General features: G+C 33.5%; 1 long non-coding RNA gene across 1 annotated transcript in view; it reads left to right on the top strand.

Annotated features, from left to right (window-relative positions):
- Nucleotides 1-8437, top strand: part of LOC111093471 — a 281715-nt gene extending 273278 nt beyond the window's left edge. The window contains exons 3-4 of the long non-coding RNA XR_005382069.1: nucleotides 3975-4089; nucleotides 4351-8437. This is a non-coding gene — a long non-coding RNA (uncharacterized LOC111093471). The remainder of the gene's footprint in view (nucleotides 1-3974; nucleotides 4090-4350) is intronic.
- The last annotated feature ends 10783 nt before the right edge of the window (nucleotides 8438-19220 follow it).

The raw sequence follows: 19220 nt of genomic DNA on the forward strand, positions 1-19220 counted from the left end.
CTCTTACTGGGTCCCCTTATGTTTTTAACTTTCAGAGTTGTCAACATTGAGCCTCAACTAATCCATAAATTATAGTTCATGTTTTCCTACCCAATCTAACACTGTTTCTACAGAGATTTCTGCTAGTGAATCTTCATTCTGTTAAGCCACAAAGCCACGAATCCCTGTATTTGCCTGACTTTCTCTCTGTTGGTGGAGGCCATGGTTTGCCTTGTGTCCTTATCTCTCTGTAGATCTTAAGAAGTTGATCTTTCAGTATATTCAGATTTTTACTTGTTGTTAGAGTTGAATGGCAACTTCCAGGCTCCTTATATGTAGAACCAGAAACCAAAAGTTTTCAATATAGTCATTTTTCAAATAAAATATTTAAATATTCATAATGCAAATTCTAAATTTTTTAATTAAACAGCACGGCAAATAACAACATTTTTATCATTATTCTCATGAAGAGTAAGAGAATTATCAAAACCAGATTTTGAAAAGTAACAGGATGACAGTTGCTTTATAAGGAAAGATATGTATGTTGATGCTCCTATCTATGCTCTAAATTTCAATGGAAATACAACTGATAGTATAGGTCTTCATCAATTTCACTAAGAGTGCCTTTCTGTAGTCACTCCTGCCAGACTAAATATTCACTGAATCTCTTTCCATTTTGGGAGATAAAAAAATCACAGCACAGAACATGAAATGCCTCAGCAATGTTAAAGTGATTCACTTCTGCTAGATTCAAAATTGCCATTTGCCAGCACTTTGGTAAAATGAAAAAATAAAAATAATAATAAAATAAAAAAGACTTTTTAAGCCTATATCATATTGAAGCAACTTTTACAAATCTGTATGTCACAGTCAAGATTAGCCTTTTTGGATCAGTTATAAAGGGTCAAAATTGCTTACATAATGACTTTTCAGTGAAGTGAATAATCACTACCCTCTACAAACCAATGATAATTTTATAACTTATAATATCCAAAATACCATATAATAAAGGATTGTCATGCTGTTAGAAAGGCTACTTTAAAATATATTGCATTGCATCCCCACTTTGGATAAGCTAATAAAACTTTAAAGATGTTGTAATATTCACATCCTCTGATTGAATTAAGTGTTTCCAATTGACTCAAAACAAATTGAAAATTTAGGTACACTCTTAACTCTACTAATAATAAAGCAGTCTTAAGTCCATAAATTAAAGATCTATGTGTATGCTTTCTACAATTGAGAGTTAAAACATACAGGCAAAAAGTCTCCTAAAAACCTATCATAAGATCTAATGCTTTGTGAGAAAAGCAAGTGTCTGGAGAATATAGTGTCTCTCAACTTAATGAAAAATGTACATTTTCCTCAAAATTTTGCTATCATGATTGACTACTTTGGTAATTCATAATTGAAATCAGCAATATTCTAAAGGGAAGATTAAATTAAATGAGGCTTCTATTCTAACGACAGAATTAATCTAGGACAAAATTTTTAACTGGTAGGACTTAGCCTAAGAGTTTTTAGTTTAGTTTTTTTTTTTTTTTTTAAATTTCTGTTCCAGCTGTCTTTAGTTGACACAGCTTATTTTCTGGATAACCAATACCTAGGTTATATGCAGGACAAGTTCAATGCAGTGCTACAACTATTCAACTAGGATTTGGCTTCTGCAAGCAGTGCAATATTTAAGCCCTATTTGTCCTCTCTTCCACCCAAATTTATTTTACTTTACTTTCCCTACCCAAGATTAAATGTAAATTCCTTTTCTTCAAATCTTTGTGGTCTATTATCAAAAGAAAAGTTCCTTTCTTGATAATAATAACTTCTTTTTTGCAGATAGCACTGTCTGTATCATACTTGAGTTTGCATACTTATGTTTGCATCATATCCTCCAAGAGATAGGGATGGTGTCTTTGTGCCCATCATAGTACTGAGCACAAGATTCTCTACATATTAGGGTCCATAAATGTTATTAGAAATTAATTTTTAAAGAAACAAAAAATGCTTAATTGGTCTTTCTTTGTGCTTCTGTTTTAAGTGGGGTAAAAAAAAATCATTTTGGCCTGGACTTGAAGAAATTCTGAGATAGTTATACCAGGTGGAAGAAATAGTTAGCAGCTGGGAGAAAGAAATTAGAAATAATTAAGGTCAGCATATTAACTTTTTATTATCCTTCCTTTATAATTCCCTTAAGGTTTTTATTTAAAAAAATCATCTCTTAAAAAAAAATCATCTCTTTGATATTTCCACCTATTCATCTATAGTTTCTGATGTGTAAGCTCTAGATTCCATTGCTGGATTGAGGTAGGTTACACCCATGTTATAATTGTAACCCACAAAGAAGGGAACCCACCAAACTGCACTAAATGTTAGAAATTGATTTTTTTTTAAGATTTTATTTATCCATTCATGACAGACAGAGAGAAAGAGGCAGAGACACAGGCAGAGAGAGAAGCAGGCTCCATGCAGGGAGCCTGATGCAGGACCCGATCCCGGGACTCCAGGACCATGCCCTGGGCCAAAGACAGGCACTAAACCACTGAGCCATCCAGGGATCCCCTGAATTCTTAAATTATGAATAATTTATGTATAAATGCTACCAAGTGTTTGGTGAGTTATGCATGCTTATTACAATGATAATATTTAGAATAAGAAAATAAATATTAATTTTATTGTCTCACATTCTCCTAATGTGTTTAATCAAAACATATATGATACCTGCACTGATAACCAGTGAAATTACAGTGTAGTCTTAAATGCAAGGCAAGGAAGACAGAGGAAGACAGAGAGAAGATCTTGTTCCTAAATTATTTTCTATCTTGAGTTGCAGCCAAGAATTTTGATTTTGTAAGCAATCACCTCACCAGATGTCTTGATATACCCCTGCCATGCCCTTGCTATTCCTTTTCTCAGTGGTGCATGTGCTCACATGTAAATAATAGATAGGGTACATTAAGACATGGGTAATATGAACAGCTTTATTTGGCACTGAGCAAACATCTGCTATACAAAATCAAAATTAATTGCCATCATGAGTTTCCTGTACTAACTTATTGTCATCTATTTAGAAAATATCAATTGTCCTAAATAATGCTAATAGACACACAGAGGCAAACACATTCATAAGAACTTGAGCCCTTAGTTTTCAGGACCAGAATTCTGTGACATTGAGCTCCAAAACAATTGCATTTCTCATCATTTTCTGATCTCTGGGAGTAAGGTAGGACAAAATAAAAATAAAATCAGAATGAGTGCAAATGTTTTCCTCCAAGTCTTTGCAAAATCTTCAGTGATTCCTCCAGGAACCACTGGGGTGGATCTTAATTACAGATTCCCCTTTTCAATGTCTACTCTAGAACACTGTATGTAGCCATTAATGATGGTGCATTTCAGGCCAATGAATTACTAGTTTCCTCTCCCTGTAAATTCTGGCCTATGAAGAATAGTTTTTAGTGTTTTATAATTGTTTGATGAAAGAAATTTCCAGCTTTTCCTCAAAACGTGGCCCTAAGTAAACTAGTTTTATTTCTAAAGATTTTATTAATTTATTTAAGAGAGAAACAGAGAGAACATGAATGGAGGGAGAGGCAGGAGGAGAGGGAGAGGGACAAGCAGACTCTCCAGTGAGCACAGAGCCCAGGACCCTGAGATCAGGACCTGAATGAAAGTCAGACACTTAACCAACTGAGCCACCCAGGGACCCCAAAAGATACACTGTTAAAAGAAAATAAAAAATGGATTCTAAAAATAAAGGTAAAACTCTCAAAAACAATGGAAAAACTTCAGGTTTCAGTGTTCATTTTTCATGAAATTTAATTCAGTAAGTCTGTTCACAGTATAGAATTCTTAACTTCAGAAATTGTGTCACAGAAATATTTATAAGTCTTATGTGATTCCCTACAAGATTACTTCTGCTACTTTTCTGCTTAACTGCTTATCAGCTAATTACATAATTTGCCTCCCTGCTTAGTAAATTAAAATCCCAATTCTCCTTATAGTACATTCACTCCAGATGAGTCAACATCTGTACATAAAGGATAGCGACCATTCAGCAAGGATGCTGCTGTTACCTATGGTGAAATACTGAAAATGTCAGCAGGACTTAACACAGAGGTGAGCGCTACATTATAAAGGTGAAAACACTCGGAAAATGTTTAAATAAAATGTGTTGTACATGAAACACATTCTATGTTAACCCATATATCTGTTTTAAACCTTTTTTAAAAAGTTTGTTGTAGTACTAGATATAATTATACTGTCCTCCTTACCAGCACAGTACCACATCTTTACATACTAATTTTGAATTTTAAAAAAGGCTTCTTTTCCCTTCATCATTTATATATATATTTTTTAATTTTTATTTATTTATGATAGGCACACAGTGAGAGAGAGAGAGAGAGAGAGGCAGAGACACAGGCAGAGGGAGAAGCAGGCTCCATGCACCGGGAGCCCGACGTGGGAATCGATCCCGGGTCTCCAGGATTGCGCCCTGGGCCAAAGGCAGGCGCCAAACCACTGAGCCACCCAGGGATCCCCCATCATTTATATCTTATATCACTCCTGTGAAACTGAAAGGGCTAGCATTAATACCTTTAATTTACATATAAGAAAACTTAGAATTACAGGAGCTATTCGGTAGTAGTATTGGGTTTCAAGATATCTTTTTTCCTCATTCCATACAATCTTATTTATAGAATATTATACAACTTTACATACCTTATATCACTTTTCTATTTATCAAATCTGAGCCCCTTACTTGAGTAACTCTGGCAACTGCATTCTGATTTCTGGAACTTTGAAGAAGGGAGCCAATTTTTTTTTTAAGATTTTATTTATTTGACACATAGAGAGAGATAGAACAACACAGCACAAGCAGGAGGAATGGCAGAGGGAGAAGGAGAGGGGTAAAAGGACTCCCTACTGAGCAGGTAGCCCAACAAGGGGCTCCATCCCAGGACTCTGGGGTCAGCACATGAGCCAAAGATAGGTGCTTAACTGATTGAGCCACCCAGGTGCCCCAAGGGAAGTCAATTTTAAGATAGAAATGTGAGAATAAAGGTATAAATGAGACAGGCCAGATTACAGAATGAAATAAGAGAACATTTTCATTGTGGAAATATGTAATAAATGAGGGAGGTGCTGCAAAAGTAAACTTGAACCATTTAGTACCATATAGTTTGCTTTTCTTTCTTGATATTGGACACAAAACCTTGCCCTAGTAGCTAATTCTCTTTATTTTATTTTTATATTTTTAGCCTCTCAGTCAGCAGATACTGAACTTTTCCACTCCAAAACACTCAAACCGTTTACTTACATGCTCTTCCCCAAATTATTTAAAATCAACCTCCCCCACTCCCTTATCTCCTCATACGTGCCCTTCTAACTGAGTAATGAGACACTGTCCCAAAGCCTTCTTTGAAGGCTTTCTTTTCCTCTTTCCTGATGAGGAAGCATCCCACATTCAAGTATCCAATTTTCCTTCTATCAGAGAGCATTTTTCAGAGTGGTTTCAAGTAGGATACTGAGCATCACTGACTTGCAAGGAATTATGGTGGCTCTCCACTAGTAAAAGAGAGGTAGAATTGCCCTACAGGGTTTGGATAGGGCACTAGAAAGTGGTCTAATGGGATAATGATTTAGTGATAGCTCTAATTATAGCACAGCTGACCCCAGCAAATGAGTATTGAACACAAAGCCATTTAGCAGGAAGTTGCAGGCTTCTCTGATGGCAGAAATAAAAGCTACACATCACTGTATTTGTTAGTAATAGGTCTTTATTCTCCTGACTCAGAGTCTTTTCCTTTTCTCTGAATGTGAGTGTAGGAAGTACCACTAGTCCAAATTTGCTATTATTATTATTATTACTATTATTATTATTGAAAATTTCCAAAAGTGAAAAGTGGCCAGCTTTAAAGATTCCATAACATTAGTGAGCACTGTGATTGAACTGATTATTAAATCAGTTGAAAAGGAAAACTAAACAGAAAATCATTTTTGGATCTTTGAATGAAATAAAAACAAGACTATTATCATTATTGCTATGGTTATTTTAGAATCTTAGAGGTCCTAGAGTTAATTTTATTCAGAAATTAAGGTTACCTGATTTTTGTTTCTCTGTAATTTCAATTATCATCTACATTTCTATAAGGTGACTATACTGTAATTCTTTTAAGAATATTACAAAGCATCATCAAGACCTGAGAAATCAGGAGGATATTTTTTTCCCTATTATATTGTTTAAACCAGTATAATGGACTAGCATGAAGATCTAAAATGTAACTTAAGATATTTGTGGACCTCAAAGAATGAAATTTTACATGTTAGGTGTATTAACATTCTAAAGAAGAATATGTTCCTTAGCATGTAGGTTTGGTCAGATATATAAGCACTGAACAAAAGAATTCTCGAGATGAAATTTCAAAAGTTGTTATTCCCTATTCTAACATCATCAAAGAAAGAAAACTTCAAAAACAGTCTTCCAATGTTTGTTTGTAATTCACAAGGCTCTTCTTGTGGAATGGTTGTAACTGACCATCATAGTTTCATTCAACCAAATATTTTAATTTCCATAAAACTCATATTCTCAGCTCGTTTTCACTAAAACCTGCTAATGGTTTGGCTTCCCCACTAGATCTCCTTTAAGTAGAAGATATTATGGTTAATTTTTTAAAAGATTTTATTTATTTGAAAGAGAGAACATGAGTTGGGAGTGGGGCAGATGGTAAGAAAGAAGCAGACTCCCCAATGAACAGGGAGCCCAACGTTGGGTTCAATCCCAAGACCCCAGGATCATAATCTGAGCTGAAGGCAGCCGCTTAACTGACTCAGCTACCCACATGCTCCTGGATAATTTTTTATGATGGTTACATTTCTACTCTTCTTCTTCTCCTTTTTTTTTTTTTTCTACTCTTCTTATAGTTACATCAGTCATTGGATTTAGGGTCCACCCTCATCCAGTATGCCCTCATCTTAACTTAAGTACATATGCAAAGACCCTATTTCCAAATAAGGTCACATTCTGAGGTCTCAGGGGGACATGGATTTGGAGAAATACAATTTAATGAATTATCTCTTCACTCAGAGATGGCCACAGAGATAGCCAGAATTATTTACTATAATTTATTTCCACAACAAAGAGTAGAGCAAAAAAGAGAAAGATATAGAAATACCTGTGGCATGTACAATATTACAAGTATCCCTCCTAATTAGTTACAGGATACAGATGTTAGAATTTATGATAGGTCAAGCTGACCTAAATGACAGGTCTGAATTGCTTAGCTGGACAGCTAGACTCTACTCTGACTTAATTTAGGGGACATACTGAACTAATTCCACTCTAGACTGAATGTTTGCTAATTCAGTAAAACAGAATTTGTTAAAAAGGCAATAATGCATAAATAATTGAACCAACAGTGATAGAAAATGAACAATACAATGTTTACAAACACATTGCCCCAAAATGACAAGCTCAAACTAACCAACAAAAATGTATCTCACAAACATGGCTCTGAATAGAACAAGATTAGTGATTCAAAGTCCAAAGAATGAAAAGTAAATCATTTAATTTATTTAAGAGAGATAATCTGGGTGGCTGACACAGGTAAAATTTCTCTGATGACACCCAAAAGTTGATATTTTACAATCTATAAAGATGCCTCTCAACATTTTACTTCAAACAAGTATGAAATGAGCTTCATTGCATGGTTTCTTATAATAACCTAACATAATAAAGATCAAATAGTGTCTGTGTTAGATACATAAGAATTTTATCACCGTAAGTAAATATACAAACTTCTTTCAGGCTCATTTTTCGCCTCAGTAATTGGGCCTCATAAATTTGCTTTGAATATCTAATAAGGAGATACTTAAACATAGTATGGAGTTTGGCCTGTGGTTATCATTAAATGGTAACCATTTCATTAGAACAAAATCAGCATTTATTAACTTATTATAAAATGTGTATACTCCCAGTGTCCAGAATTATTATTATCTGTCTGTGGAAGTATTTTTATGGACTTAGTAACTTGGGATCTAATTAATAAACAGAGTATTTCAAGATATATAGAAGAAGGATGATATTGAAAAGTATTTCAAATGAGCCCTAATTAAGTCTGGTGAACCTTTTTTGCCAAACAACCAAACAGACTTTTTTGCAGCAATACAAAGTTTGAATATACCAGATGCCTTCTCTTTTTATCCTTACCATGTTAGATTAATATTAGAAAACTCTAGTTCTTTGGATTACTATCGAGTTTCAAGAAAACCACTAATCTACTAATGTGCTATACCTTCAAATAGACTATAAGTGATTACACTTTATTTTACATTTATTCTTGTTTTAGTTTCCTAAGACAGCTTTATTGTATATATAGGGCTATCACAAAATGTTCTTAGGTTCTCATTTAAAAATAATTCATTGGGACACCGAAGTGACTCAGTGGTTGAGTGTCTGCCTTTGGCTCAGGTCATGATCCTGGGGTTCTGGGATGAGTCCTGCATCAGGCTCCCCTCAAGGAGCCTGCTTCTCCCTCTGCCTATGTCTCTGCCTCTCTCTGTGTGTCTCTCATAAATAAATAAAATCTTTAAAAATAATAATAATTTATTGTGAAAAAATAATTTATTGTGTTTATTTATATAATACTGACGATATTTAGGTGTTGCCTCCAACTAGTTTCTTTGTAAGCTTTTGGATCACCTTACCATAGCTTGTCCTGACTCCAGCTGGTAAAGAGTAAGAATTAAGTTATCTATGGCATGATAAAGAGTCACCTGGCACTGTAAATTAATGTACAAGCATTTGTGATGATGATGGAGATTTTCTTCTTTTTTAATTTTTTTTATTTTTATTTTTTGGGTTTTATTATTTTTTTAATAAATTTATTTTTTATTGGTGTTCAATTTACCAACATACAGAATAACACCCAGTGCTCATCCCATCAAGTGCCCCCCTCAGTGCCCGTCACCCATTCACCCCCACCCCCCCGCCCTCCTCCCCTTCCACCACCCCTAGTTCATTTCCTGGAGTTAGGTTTTCTTTCATTCTTGTTATATGTTAAAAATATTTGTTATAAAAAAAATATTTGTTATATTTTTACCACAGTTAAGAATTTAAAAGGTCATTTTTAATTGTTAATCTTTAGAAAACATAGATGCATGTTTAAAACAGATTAATGACTTGGAGAAAAAATATCATGTGCCACTCCAAAAATTTGTCAAAAAAGGACTAGTTTAAAAGTTGATCTGTCAAATATTTTTAAATTTAATATAAAATGTATACAGACACACATATATATATATAATATTGGATATTAATAAACTAAATGAAGGTGCAAAATGGGAAAAATCTTCAATGACATCTATAGAAATTCAGCAAGATATATCAAAAGCATATGTGAAATGAAGGCATATACTATACTTTTACTTACTAGCTATAGTAATTCAACAAGGCAGTGTTTTATGTAAACTCAAATGGCAGATATAGTGCAAAAGACTTGAGAATTTCTGTACCCTTATACTTGTTCTATGTCTTCGGATAGAATATGGCATGTATCTTACGAAGCCCACAGGACTGAAAATCAATTTGAATTGTATATCTTCCATTTCCCAGGTGTGTGATCTTGAGTAAGTCATCTATTCATTTATAACATCACTTTCCTCCTCTGTAATTATAAAATTAAAAAAATTAATAGGGTTAGTGTGAGAATTAAAAAAGCACTTTACATAGAACTGACTTATAAACAAAAAACTCAAAATATAATGTTAATATAAGGCATTATTACCATAGCAAAATATAAGGAAATTCTACTGAAGACATACAAAAAGTAAACCGTCACCCCACAATTTTTAAATGGTATTTTTCTTTTATTACTTCAACAACAGTATTACCTGCAGAGTCCAAAATAGAATGATTTCAAATTAGATGGTCTCTGCAATGTATTTTGTTAATATTCTTTTTGATTTGAAGGCTTACATTTAAACATAGTAGCAATATATATAAAATAAAAAATAAAATCACAAAGTTTCCATATAATTAGAGAAACCACTTCCATTATAGTTTTCATTGTGGGTTTTTAAAACAATGCTAATATAAAATCATATTCAGTGGAAGAAAAACTGTGGACAAGGCCTATGGCCTTCAAGATGAAGTAATAGCTCTAAAAAATGGAAGATATTTCTCGTGAGGTTTTCTGAACAAAATTTTACTAAATGCAGAGTTAAAAGTAATTAACTATAAAATAAAATGAATTTTGGTGTTTTAGAATAAAATAAAAACTTGGTATCCAAAGAAATCAATATAAATAGTGTTGTAGAGTTACTGTAAATGAAGAGGCATCTTGTGGCATTAATAATTACAGGCAGAAAACATCATTCAAAATATGCTCAGTAGGGACACCTGGGTGGCTCAGCGGTTGAGCATCTGCTTTTGGCTCAGTGAGTGATCCCAGGATGCTGGATTGAGTCCTACATTGCTCTCCTTGTGGGGAGCCTGCCTCTCCCTCTGCCTATGTCTCTGCCTCTCTCTCTCTCTCTGTGTGTCTCTCATAAATAAATAAATAAAATCTTTAAAAGAAAATATGCTCAGTAGAAAAGAATCACACCACGACAAAAATATATTTTCAAGATCAAATAGGACAGAGTTGTTAAAAGTTAAAGTTGTCAAATTATAGGGTACTAAATAATTTTTTGCTCTCATTAGATAAGCAAAATTATTCATATAGTCATCGCAAATTACCAATAGGTTAAAAATGCAAGAATAAAAAATGCAGATGAATTGAACAGCCAACATGTTTATTAGAAATGTTTTTCACATATAGACAGTAACAATTCATCACTTGTTTATCTTTTTTAAAAAAAATTTTACTAGATAGTGATTAAAAGCTACACCATAGATCTATTGCCTGACTCACAGATTATATAATTCATTTTTAATTTTTAAAAATATTTCATTTATGTATTCATGAGAGACAGAAAGAGAGAGAAGCAGAGACACAGGTAGAGGGAGAAGCAGGCTCCATGCAGGGAGCCCAATGTGGGACTCCATCCAGGGACCCCAGAATCATGCCCGAGCCAAAGGCAGGCACTAAACCACTGAGCCACCCAGGCGTCCCATATTATATACTTTATATACAGAAATTTATTTTGGTGGTGGTTAGAAAGATGTCATATTGGTTATATTTATTTTTATAAGCACACATTTAGCCTAATAAACAACTCATGAAAACTATTTAAAACCTATTGCTTTATCTAATAATAACTAGTTTATGTTCTTTACAAGTATACTTATGTATCCATCATTCTTTATTTCAACTTCATTTCTGGTGCCTCTAGTTTATGTGTTATAATTACCTTGCTCATAATCAATATCACTGACCTATAAAACACACTACCTATGCTTGAGAGGATAAAATCAAGATGTATAAAGAAATCCAATTGCCATTTTAATTGCTATGGACATGATAAAAATAAAAACTACTGGTATTCAGTCATTCTAGTGAAAATCTACTTGGTCTTCTTTTTTTAAAGATATAATTTAGATTGAATTTAAAGATTGTTAAAAATTTTAAAAAAATAAAGATTGTCAAGAAATGATTTTTCATCTAGTAGAGCTCATGTGCTCATACATTATCTCTACATGCATAAATACTCTCCACATTGCTTGGAATGTTTTCCACAATCATCAGTGTGTCGTCAAGTTTAAACTTAGGCTATGGAAGTGGAATATATAGGGTATGCGTTTGTGATGCTGTGGAGACAGAATATTTTGAATAGATTAAGATTAGGCAGTGAAACAAAGTAACTACAAATTTTGGCACATAACGGATATTGAATAAATACTCCAGTGAAGTAATAAATAGACCTTAAGAACATCTCATTCAAGACTACATGTTAAAGATTTTAATGACATTAATCTTATAATAACAGCAAATATAGCAACATCTGACAAAAAACTGTACAGTTTAACAATAAAACAACTATATAATTATTTCTTAAGTATAGTCTGTAATTACTGTTTAGTTTAAATTATCTTGTAATATTTCATACTATATTTATATTTCCAGATACTAAGTTGTCTGTGATCTATACAAACATTAGAATTTTTAGAAAAAAGTCTTAAAGAAAGTACTACCAGTAAGAGGAAACGTTTTACACAGAAAGACCCCAAAGGTAATTAATATATTTTCTTTACATATCCAATAACATTTTAAAAAATGTTATTGTGGTAATGACACTTAACATGAGGTTTACCCTCCTAATCTTTCAAGTGTATAATATAGTATTGCTATTTATAGGCAAAATGTACAGCAGATCTCTAAAATGTATTTATCTTTCATTGCTGAAATTTTGTATCTGTTAATTAGCAACTCCCTGGGTCCTCTCCCCCAAACCCCTGGCAACTATAATTCTCTTTGCTTCCATAAGTCTATTTCAGATACCTCATATAAATGGAATCATGCAGTATTTGTCCTTCTGTATCTGGCTTATTTCAATAAAATAATAAAATGTCCCACAGGATCATCCATATTTTTACATATTCCAGGATTTCCTTCTTCTTAAGGTCATTAATATTCTACTTTAAATATTTACTTCTTTTATATTCATTCATCAGTCAAAGGACAGTTAATTGTTTCCCTATTTGTGTATTATGAATACTGATGCATGAACGTGACAGTGCTAATATCTCTTCAAGATACTAATTTTAATTGTTTCATTTATTATCATTTTATTGTATTGTTTTCATGTCTTGACCATATTCTGATGCTTTAATATGTAGTGCCTTGCTGTTGATATTTTGATAGGAATTGTACTAAGTCTACAGATTGCTGATTTCAATTGTTTTACTCTGAATAAAATTGCTGAATCATATATTAGTTCTATTTTTAATTTTTTGAGGAACCCCCATATTGGTTTCTATAATGGCTGCACCATTTCAGATTCCTACCAGCAGTGCCACAAGATTTTCTATTTCTTCACAACTTTGCCTATACATATTATCTTTGCATTATTTTGGTTTGGTTTGGTTCTGGGTTTATTTTTCTTTTCTTTCTCTTTCCTTTTTTTTTTTTTTTGAAATAATTGTCAACCTCACCTGTGTAAGGTGATACCTCATTGTGGTTATGACTCCATTTCCCTGGTGATTAGGGACACGAAGTATCTTTTCATATGTCTATTGGCCATTTTTAAGTCCCTGGAAGGTAGAGGTCAGTGATTCATTAGTCTTATGTAATACCCAGTGCTCATTACATCACGTGTCCTCCTAATATCCATAACCCAGTGATCATATGGTTCTTATAATTTTACTAATGTGGTGTACATGTTAATTGATTTGCAAATATTGAACCACTCTTGCAACTGAGGAACAGATCTCACTTGATTGTGGCAATTTTTTTTAATGTATCATTGTGTTTGATTCGTTAGTATTTTATTGAGAATTTTTGCATCCATGTTCATCAGGGATATTAATTAGCCTGTAGAGATCTTTTTTAGTGGTATCTTTATCTGGTTTCCACATCAGGGTAATTCTGGCCTCATAGAATAAATTTGGAAGTTTTCCTTCCTTTTCTGTTTTTTGGAATAGTTTGAGAAGAATAGGTACTAATTCTTCTATAAATGGTTGATAGAATTTGCTTGTGATGCCTGCCGTCTGAACAAGGACTTCTGTTTTTTGGGAGTGTTTTGATTACTAATTCAGTTTCTTTCTTGGTTATTAATCTGTTCAGGTTTTCTATTTCTTCCTTTTTTAGGTTTGGTAGTTTATATATTTCTAGGAATTCATCTACTTCTTCCAGGATGTCTAATTTGTTGGCATATAGTTTTTCATTATATTCTTTTATGATAGTTTGTATTTCTGTGATGTTGGTTGCTATTTCTGCTCTCTCATTTATGATTTTATTTATTTAGGTCCTTTCCCTGTGCCTCTGAATCTGGATGTCTGTTTTCTTCCTTTCTGTTTTATCCTCAGATTGGGTAACTTCTCAGTTATTATTTACTCAAAAAAAAAAAAAAAAACAACAAAAACAAAAACAAAAAAAAAACTTCCGTCTTCTTTCTCTCCTTCATCTGTGACTCCTATAATAGCAGTGTTCTTAACATTCGATGGAATCACTGAGTTCCTAAAGTCTATTCTCATGTTTCATAATTCTTCTTTCTCTCTTGTTCAGCTTTATTATTTTCCATTATCTTTTCTTCTAGATTACTAATTCATTCCTCTGCTTCTCCTAATTAGCTATTCACTGTATCAAGACTGTTTCCATCTCATTTCTTTCATTCTTCATCTCTGATTGATTCTTTTTTAACTCTTTTATCTCTGTGTCAGGGGTCTCCCTGATGTCTTCTATTCTTTTTCAAGTCCAGTGAATATTCTTATGGTTGTTGCTTTAAATTCTCCATCAGGCATGTTATTTATATATATTTTGCTTAGATCTTGGCTGTGGCCTTATTTTGATCCTTCATTTATGGCATCTTCTTCTATCTTGGTATTTTGTTCAAATCTACCTTCTTCTGTGTATTATAAAAGCCAGTAATGTATGCTGAAAATAATGGCTTTATGTATTAGGTCATGCAGTACCCAGAGGCTGACATTTCCGAGAGTGTCTCTTATTGTGTAGATTGTTTCTGATGTTGTGTTTTGGTCACCCTGTCCTTCAGGCCAGTCATCTGCAGAGGCTCTCCTTCCCTGATATGTACAGTGTTTGGTCCTTGGCCTGAATGTGGTGAGTCTTAACTAGGTGTGCTCTGGTTTAATTGTGAAATGAGATCTGATCTGATACCATTTCCAGGAGCCTGAGGCCCTACAGAAATCTGGTCAGGAGACATAGTATGGGCAGAGCTGTCTTGGAGAGGAATCTGCCGCACTGGGACAGAGGGGGAAGGAAGATTGGCTAAGAGGGGCATCCTGCCACAGCACAGGGTCATGTGGCTCATAGTAAGCAAGTTAGGCAGCTAGTGTAGAAGCTGTGCTTCTTCCTGAAAGTGGTTCTGTGTTTATGCTGAGGGATATGGGGGATAAATTGCACAGGCTAGCTCCTTTGTTCCCAGAGGTGTCTCCTTGAACATTACCTCTTAGAAAAGAGCCACAAGAAGAGTGAATAATCTTTGTGCTGTGTTCCACAAGTGTTTTTCAGATCACTGCTCTATGCTTTCTGTGACTGGGTTGTTTCCCTGTCTTCTGTCTAAGTAAAGGGAAGTGCCCTCAGGGCTCTATCCCAGACAAACCCACTGACCTTTAAAACTGAAGGCTTTAAGCACTATTGGTTGCCAAGAATTCACAAAATTTAGCTGCTCTCATTTTCCAAGCCAATGGCTTTCAGGAGACAATCTCCTTGTGCATCCCGCTGTGTGCTCCTCTCTCTCACGCTTCTCCATGACCATAGCCTTCTCCCCTCCACAGCATCATGCGATCTGTTTCTCCCTAAACCACACCTCCATCCACACTTCCTACCTTCTTTGATGTGGCCTCTTTTCTCTCTTTAGTTGTGGGAGTTTGTTATGTTAATCTTCAGGTCAATTTCTGGGGTATTTAGGATGATCTGATAGCTCTCTAGTTGTGTTCATGGGACAAGACAAGCCTTCAGTCTTCTTACCCAGTCACCATCTTCCCTATCTGTGTTTTGCCATATTGATTTTCAAATGTTGAACTATCATTGCATCCCAGAAATAAAAGCCATTTGACCAAATAAATATGGTTTCTTTAATGTGCTGTTGAATTCATTTTATTAGTGTTTTGTTGATGATTTTTACAACTCTGTTCATCAGAGATATTTTCCTGTAGCTTTCTTTCCTTGTGGTGTCTTTTTTCTTTCTTTGGTATCCAGGTAATACTGGCCTCATGAAATTGCTTTGGGAATGTTCTATTCTCTTTCATTTTTTGAGAGATTTTGAAAAGGATTGGTATTTGCACTTAAACTTTTCAGTAAAATTCCCCGATGAAGGCGTCATATCCTGGGATTTTCTTCTATATGGTGTTTTTTGATTACTGATTCAACCATCATATTAGTTATAGATCTATTCAGACTTTTAATTTATTTTTCTTCATTATTCAGTCTTGGTAGTTTTATATTTCTAGGAATTTTTCTTTTCTAGGTTATCCAGACACCTTGTATAAACTTATTCATAGTACTTTCTTATGATTTTGTTTTAAATTCCATAAAATAAAAATTGTGATCTTGTAATGTCTCCTTTTTATATGTACTTATCTTTTTCTCTTTTCTCTTAGTTTGTCAATGTAGTTTATTTTTTCAAAAAATCCAACTGTTAGTTTTGTCAAATTTTCTATTTGTTTTATTTATTTTTGGCTTAATATTTATTATTTCCCTCCTTCTGCTGAGTATTCTCCTCTCTCTCTCTCTCTCTCTCTCTCTCTTTTAGTCCCTTGAGGTATATAGTTAGTTGCTTATTTAAGATCCTTTTTTTTATTGCAAGTATTTACTGCTATATCGTTCCAATTTTAGTATATGTGCTGCCGAAGCAAGCACTATTTACTGCTATAAACTGCTCTTTTAGTACTGCTTTTGGTGCATTCCATAAATTTTGGTATGTTGTGTGTTTATTTTCATTTGTTTCAAGTTATTTTCTAATATCTCTTTGATTTCTTGTTTGACTTGGTTATTTATAAATGTGTTGTTTAATATTCACATATTTGTAAATATTAATGTCTTCTTTCTGTTACTAATTTCTAGCTTTGTTTTAGAAATTTTTTTTATTTTTTTTATTTTTTTTTTATTTTTTATTTTTTGGAGAAGGTACTAGGTATAATTCCAATCTTCCCAAATTAGTTAGGATTTTTTTGTTTCATTTTTGTGATATAACATGTGACCCTTACTAGAGAATATTCCATGTGCACCTGAGAAAATGTATATTCTGCTGCTGCTAGATTGAATGTTCTTCATCTGTTATTATTTGGTTGATAATGTTTAAATCTGCTGTTTCTTTCTTGATATTCTGTGTGCTTGTTCTATCCTTTATGGCATAGGGTGTATTGAAGTCTTCTACTTTTATGCACTGCTATTTCTCCCTTCAGATTTGTCACTGTTGTCTTATGAATTTAGGTTCTCTGCTATCGGTGCATATATATTATAATCGTTATGTTTTCCTCATCAATTTTCATTATTATACAATGTCCTTAATTGTCTCTCATGACAGTTTTTGACTTTTAATCTATTTGTCTAATATATTTAGCTACTTCCTATTTCATGTAGCATTTTTGTGGGATATCTTTTTATGTCCCTTAACTTCTGGCCTAAGTCTACCTTTAAAATGAAGAGGGGTCTCTTATACACAGCATGTAGATAAACCTTGTTTTGTTCAATCAATTCAACCACACTATGTCATTTGTTTAGGGAGTTATATCCATTTATACTTAATTATTGATAGAAACAAAATTTATTATTGCTTTTTGCTCATTATTTTATGTTTGTTTTGTAATTCTTTTTTTATTTTTATTTTTTTAAAAAATTTTTATTTATTTATGATAGTCACAGAGAGAGAGAGAGAGGCAGAGACATAGGCAGAGGGAGAAGCAGGCTCCATGCACTGGGAGCCCAACGTGGGATTCAATCCTGGGTCTCCAGGATCGTGCCCTGGGCCAAAGGCAGGCGCCAAACCGCTGCGCCACCCAGGGATCCCTGTTTTGTAGTTCTTTTGTCCCTCTTTTCCTCTCTCACTTTCTTCCCTTATGTTTCTCTCCCTCTCTCTCTCTTTCTGTTTTAACTTGTGTTGCTTCCTCCCTCTTTTTAAAAAAGATTTTATTTATGTATTTATGTATTTATGTATTTATTTATTTGAGAAAGAGAGAGAGAGACCACAGGATCAGGGGGAGGGGCAGAGGGAGAGGGACAAGCAAACTCCATGCTGAGTAGGGCACCAAACCTGGGGCATGATTCCAGGACCCTGAGATTGTGACATAAACTGAAGGCAGATGCTTATGATTGTCATGGAGTTTACATAAGATATGGTTAACATAGTCTGTTTTAAACTATTTCAGTCACATACAAACTACACTTTAACTCACCCCCTTTATGTTATTGGTGTATCAATAAATATTTCTTTATACTGTGTTTTATCTTATATTGTGTACTATCTTGTTGTTTAAATTCCTTTATTTTAGGATGAAAAATTCCTTTTAGCATTTCCTTAAAGATTTTTAAAAAGATTTCATTTATTTGTTTGTTTAATTTATTTATTTTAGAGAGAAAGAGAGCAGGGAGAGGGGCAGAGGGAGAAAGGAAGAGAGAATCTTAAGCAGACTCCACACTGAGTACAGCCCAATATGGTTCTGAGATCATGACGTGAGCTGAAATCAAGTTGGAAGCTTAACTGATTGAGCCACCCAGGCATCCCACCCCATCTTTAGTATTTCTTATAATGTAGGTAATAATGAAGAATTCTCTCAGTTCTTGTTTATCTTGGAAATTCTTTGTAAACTTTTTTTTTTTTTTTTTAATAAACATCTCTTTCATTTTTGAAGGAAACTCTTGCTGGGTATAGTATTTTTGGTTGGCATATGTTTTTCATTCTTTTTTTTTTTTTTTTTTTTCCTTCCCCTCTCCTCCCTACCCCCTTTCCCCCTCAGCAATTTCAATATGTCATCCTACTTCTTCCTGGTCTGAAAATTTTCTGCTGGAAAATTTGATAATACTTCTTAGGAGTTTCCTTATATGTGACAATTTACTTTTATCTTGTAGTTTTCAAAATTCTCTATCTTTGACTTTTTAAAATTTGATTATATGTCTCAGAATGAATTTATTTGATTTCATCATACTTAGTGTCCTTTGAACTTTCTGGATCTGGTTTTCCATTTCCCAGATTTGGGACATTTTAAACTTATTATTTCTTGAAAAGCTTTCTGGTCCTTTCTAGGACTCTCTGCTCCTTCTGGAATGTTCATAATGCATATATTGATCTATTTACTGGTATTCAATAATTCCTTTAGCCTCTTTTCACTCCTTTAAATTCTTTTACTTTTTCCTTTTCTGACTAGATAATTTCAAATGATTTATCTTCAAGTTTGTTTATTCTCCCTTCTGCTTGCTTTAGTCTAATGTTGAATCTATCTATCAAAATTTTCAATTTAGTTATCTTATAGTCCAGCCAAAGATTTATTTGGTTTTATTTCAGATTTTCTCTCTGTTGAAATTCTCCCTTTATTTATTTATTTTTGCTACTGAGCTCACCAAACATTTTTATGACAGTTATTTGGAATTCTCTGTGAGGTAATTCATAAATCTCCATTAAGGGTGATTTCTGAA

This window comes from Canis lupus, chromosome 31, assembly GCF_011100685.1.
Source record: "Canis lupus familiaris isolate Mischka breed German Shepherd chromosome 31, alternate assembly UU_Cfam_GSD_1.0, whole genome shotgun sequence".
Classification (NCBI taxonomy): domain Eukaryota; kingdom Metazoa; phylum Chordata; class Mammalia; order Carnivora; family Canidae; genus Canis; species Canis lupus.